Here is a 6,000-nt window from a genome sequence, read left to right as displayed (position 1 = left end):
GCTGAGATACGTCATGAGGATGCTGGACTTATGCCCCACCAAAAAAGTGCTCGTCAGCGACTCGTTCGGCACGAGGCGTAGAGGAGCACAGGGAGCTCATTGACTGGATCAAGTGGAGTCTAACCTATCGGAGATCGGATGCAGCCATGGATGGAGGACTGCAGCCCTAGACCGAATTTCCTGGAAACTGACAGGAGACCTGGCCATGTCGATGCGACATGCTTAATCCTGAGCAGGCCAAGAAGAAGAAGAAGAAAAAGATAAAATACGTGACCCACTCAAAAAAGTGCTGGTTCGATCACAAATCCATCTATAAGAGATATTTTTACTGAGCTAAGCTATGCTTCAAACACAGATTATGCTTCGATGAGTAAACCAAAGCGAGCGCAATTAATTGGAAGCAATGGAGCTAATGCATAATAGCTTCATCTGATAATGAATACCGAAACCTCAAAGTATGAATATCCGCAACGCTTATGAGACTGTGTGAAAGAAGCGCTTTGAAAACCCTTCCATGATCCGTGTTCCAGTTCGGTAAAGCTTCCCGGTAGACTAATCCTTCAACACCCAAAAAGGTTTCCTTCCAGGGATCCGGGGTATCGAAGGACTTTTTTTTAACACGCGTATGGGTTTGGAGTGAAGTGATTAAAAAATTATGAATTTTGCCAATGGACCACAATTCACCAACATTCTCTGTAGACCCTTTCGACCGAGCCGAGTTGGTGAGGTTCAATAAAATTTAATTAAAAATTACAACGGATTCTTCCCTTCTGGAAGCATCCTCGATTGGAAGCGTTTTTTTTTTTGGTCCCAAGGGACTCAACAAGCGTGACCGGCTTGTGGATGGATCCATTTTTTGTTGTTGCTCTGTGTCCATGGTCCTATCCTAGGCTCGGGCGCATCCATCCAACCGTACTAGGGTACGGCTGGCTGGGTACAGAGACCCGCACCAGTTTTATTAATCTTCTACACTTGATTGGTTTCCGGGCACGTATTGAAACGCACGGTTTACTTCATCCACAACCCAGCCGTTGCATTCCAAAATTCACCAGGCCTCAGAAAAGCTCGTTCTGCTTACAGCGGTGTTGAAACAGAAAACTGTGAAACGCAAAAATTTTGAAACTTGAAAACACATTCCATCGAGGCGCGAGGGTTTAATGCACAACCGATTGGTTTATCGGCGGCTCGGCAGCACGCTTGACCATACAGCAACAAGTCAAACCCGAAACCGTCCATAAACCATCCCCAAATGTCCACTTGAAACACTCTGAAGAATTCGTTAAAAGTCGCAAAAAAAATCATAGGGGTAAAACTGGCAGCAACAGCAAGCCAAAACGAGGAAAAGACAAAGAAGATACTCCACAAACTGCTCAAAAATTATCGTCCTATAAATCTTCAGATCCTTCCCAAACTGCCTCGAAACAGTTTAGTACGAAATGTTGAACTTGGTTCCGTTTCAGATTCTCGCACCCCTGACTCACATTTGTTTTTTCTTTTCTCGGGGTTACTTTTATGGTTCAACGAGGATCTGCCAACAGCTCCTGTTGCACAATTTCCCCCATAGGCCACACACACACACCACAGGACGAATCGATCTCGGAACTCTCGTCGAGTTTAGAATCTGATTCCAGGGCAACGCCATACTTCTGCCCTAGGCTAAATGGCCCACTATTAAGTCATAAAAAAATCTGCCAACTGTGGCAGCTTTCGCTCAACAGTATTCACAGGCCAGTACCATTTATCTTCCGAAGCGAACGAGCAAGCGCAACACGCGCTTTGTGGGTGGCAAGCGCGTTCATATGTACAAGTCCATTCCGATGTATTCTTCGACAACGCTCGGTATAAGAACCCAGGAGGACTCTGCTCAGCTAGAAGTTTGGTGTCCTTTTCGCTTTTGCCTTTGTTGCGATTGAGAGCCTGGCCCGACATCCTGAAGCGTCACAACGTGTGGCGGGCAAAGTGTGTGTTCACCAACCCCCATGGAGAGTTTTGGTCCCTCTTGGGACCGGGTCTTGTGTGTCTTAATAAACGCATTCGATGTCGTGAAGTTTTTTTTTCTCTCTCAAAATATCCGTCTGTTGTTTCAACATGTTTTGACTCTCGCTTCTGAAACGGTTGGCATCCCTGGGGCGCTTTGCCGTGCGGGGCGCTGTGTGCGTACGTAAGGAATGAACCTGCACCGTAGGTGGTAGAGAAAGGACTTCTCATTCCTTGCTAGAACTTGCCGTCCACTGTTCGACGGGATCTTTGCCAGTCTTGGAGATATTATTGAAGTTCCAGATTTCGACCAGTTTTTCGAAGACAAAGCAATCCCGTACAGCATTCCTGCGCGTGCATACGGTACGTGTGCTGCCGATCCGTTTCACCGTAAAAAGAGAAGGAAAAGTTTTACATTTTTACGTTTAAATTTCTTCACACTTACTCACCCAACATAGCCGTCCAAATTGCCAGCAGAACACACACCTACGGCAATCGATTTGTTTTGCTAATGATTGGAATTTTTATCCGAGCTTAATGCACCTGAAAATTGGACAAGGTGTGTTGCCTGCTTTCAGCACGAAGCTGATGATGATCATCATCATGACGAGGAGGGTTTGTAGTTCGGGCCGTTCGATACTCCCAAACGGGTATTTATCCAGTTGCAGTTTTGAAAATGGAAGTTCAAAACTGTAAGCAAATATAACTATTCCCTCCCATCGTTCGTTCCGAAGCGCACAGACCAGGGAAGGGAACGATTTTCGTAACGCTCGATTCGATTTTTGGCTCCTCTCGAGCTGCTCCTACAGTAGAACAGTACAGACACAATAAAGTTCATTATGGAGTACAATAAAATTCTTCGGAAGGTGTTCTTCCCTTTTCGCTTTTTAGCATCTGGCATCGTTTGAGCAGAGATGTAGCTAGCAGTCAAGACGATCGAGCGGTACAATTTCAAACGTTAAAAGGCGTTGTGAAGCGTAGAATGTGACTTCCACAGCATATGGTATCAGAAATTTGGGAATTAAATTGAGCATGAAGCCTGATAGATCACACCTTCATAAAGCTGTGATTCGTCATGTAAAACCCTTCTCTGCTGATGCTGATATCCGTTATAAAGTGATCGAACAACGAACAACGAAACTTTCCCACTGCACCCTTTGGGGCTTTTCTCGAAGATTTAATCGTTTTATTTTGACCGCTGACCTACGCGTCTTTTTTTTATTGTAACAGATGTATTGACACGCACACAGCTTGTGATAATTACCACATTGCACCCACGAATAGAGCCCTAGAAAATTCGGTTGATTAGTGGATAAGCCAATCGATCGTGGTTTGATTTTATGGCTTTTTCGTTATTTCACCGCACAGAGCACCTTTCAGAAATATTGGATGATTTCTAGGGCCCAAGGCAACAGAAATGGTTCAGTCTGGATCTGTTTGATCTGCGTTTTTGGATGAAAATTCTGAACTATACTTGTGGGAACATTCGTCGATCGTTTACAAGAGGCATAAAAATATTCCTGTGCAACTCTATTCTTTATATTTACAACCGCGTCCAGTACTGTTCCATATCAGCGATGTAGGCCAGATCATTTAGCAAAAAAATCGTCAACGTAAAACTCTTTCACTAAATTGCGGACAACTTTACGCCGAAAAAGAGCACCAACGAACACAGCACTGTCCACGAACGACGAACACTCCCAGAACGATCGACTCCAAGCATAGTGCCTGAGGATTGACTGGCATATCAATCGCTCATTTGTCCACTTTAAATCGAATGGTTTCAAATTCTCGGGTACCTTCCGGTACCGCAGCAAATGCATAGTGACAATTCAATAGACTTGGGCCGGCATTCCCGCGGTTCCCAGCATAATGGGGGGGGGGGGGGGGGGGGAGCTGGCGATCCGACGATCCCGCCCGTCACACGCCGAGTTGGTGTTTCAATGGGATGCTGGGATATGGCTAAAAATAGAGACAGGAGAGAGAAGAAAAAGTGCCTTGGCCAGGGCAAATCTGCCAGCCAAGCATAATTAAAAGCAATTATTCAATATCAACCTGTAATCGATTTTCGATGCTTTGCGAAAGAGTGTTTAGTCATGTGAGCGGTGTGTGTTTGATTGATCTCCACCATCGCAACAACCGTCCGCTGAGTAGAGGAATTGATTTGCTTCACACCGAGTAAAGCAGTGGGAGTCGAAGGGCATAAAATTAAATTTGACAAATCATCTCAGCTGTTTGAGAGGGGTGAGAAGGCTTCCACGAGCATGGAGGTGTTTGTGGATAAAGTTTTCCCACTAAAAATGTGATCGATGTTCGATGAAATGCAATGCTTAAAATGCTTGTTTCAAGCATACATCAATAAAGAAAAAATTTCATACAGCAACATAAAACATAAGACGTCCAAAAGAAAAGGTGAAAGACAAAAATTGGTCACTTTTGGTCACCGATTGAAGCGAACTTTGAAGCGCCAAGGGACGCAAATGTGTCCTGTCATAATTTCCCAAACCCACCCAACTCACAATCCTACCTTTCTCCTCTAATTACACCCAGCACATGCACACAGTCGTGAAAGCAAACGGGCTGATAATTTCTTATTACTTTCCTCGTAAAACTCTCGTTGCATCTTGGACTTTTATAAATTTGTGTATGATGGCCTGTACCCGGCAAAAGTACTCCTCTCTCGCGTCTTCTTCACCAGCAATGGAACCTTCGTTAGTTAGGCGGCATGACACTGCACATTTTTCCCAGCTGTGCCAGTGTGATGACCCCATCGCACATTGCATACCTTCCCTTCCGGACCCATTATCTCCCGCCATTGTTTGTGGCCAGTTTGTGGCTTCGTAGGCCTTTTAAAGCTTGATGGAAATAACTTCGTCACCATCATGTGAAGCTTCCCTATCGAGAAAGTCTTCAAGGGAAACCTGACCTTACAAAACAAAACAGCCGTCAGGTGACAACAGGTCCTGTGGAGCTTGGCTAAGAACTAGGCAACTTTCCAGGGTCGCCTTCTCCAAGATTACAGCAAAAATTGGAGGATGGTAGTCGTTTATAGTTGTGGCGTTGACGATAAAAATTATATCCGAACCCATTCAACCGCAAATAACCGCCTCCCCATCTCTTCCCATCTTTAGCTCTTCCGCCAAAGCGTGTCTTCTTGATGAAATAGACAAAAGCACGATACAACCTTCACCACACATCGTCATCACATCGTGTGCACCCATTACGATGGCAACTCAAAAGGCGACATCAGTCTTTCAGCCTGGTCGCGTATGTGGCGTCATTTAATATAATTTGCTATGTTTAAATTTATCTTCCCACTTGTCTTCTTCCTGCCGAGCTGATCCTTTTCGCTGGCATAACAATTTCAGCCGATTGAAGCATTCCTTTGATGGTGGAATTTCTTACACCGCTTCACCGTGAACCTTTCCGGTTGCGGACCCAAAGTTCGATCGTGTTTATTTTTCCACCATTTCTCGATGGGACACACACACACACACACACGCGAGAAGCCAATCATTAGAGGATGCAATTTTCCTTGCATCTGACAACGAACGACCTGTCTGCCCTGGTCTGCCATCGTTCATCAAACGCGTCGTGTTGTGACGTAAATTTCAATGCGCCAGGGAAACCATTTATCTTGCCGCCCAGTTTCTCCTCTCAATCCGGAGTGGGGTTTTGGGGGGTTGGGTTCCTCAAACTAAAAATGAAGAAAAAACTGTCATGAGCAATAATTTTGGATATGCTTTTTTTGTTTTTTTGAATTGTTTGTTACCCTAAGTTTTCGTTCTGGAACCAATTATCTTGGCTTCTTTCGCTTATCACCTGAAGTCAATCTAACCAGGTGTTGTTCCCGGAAAACAGAAAAAAGGACAGAAAACACATAATAACCTACCGTGGCATGAATTTGCAAGATTGGTTTTGCCGTCACCCTAAATAAACTGTCCACATCTCTAAGCATGCGTTCCTAAACCTACAAAGTTCACTTTCCTTTTGACAGGCATCGAGAAGTCATCTTAAAGTTCT

This window comes from Anopheles maculipalpis, chromosome 2RL (assembly GCF_943734695.1).
Source record: "Anopheles maculipalpis chromosome 2RL, idAnoMacuDA_375_x, whole genome shotgun sequence".
NCBI classification, from domain to species: Eukaryota; Metazoa; Arthropoda; class Insecta; order Diptera; family Culicidae; genus Anopheles; species Anopheles maculipalpis.
The sequence above is the reverse complement of the archived record's forward strand: the minus strand, read 5'-3'. Positions refer to the sequence as shown.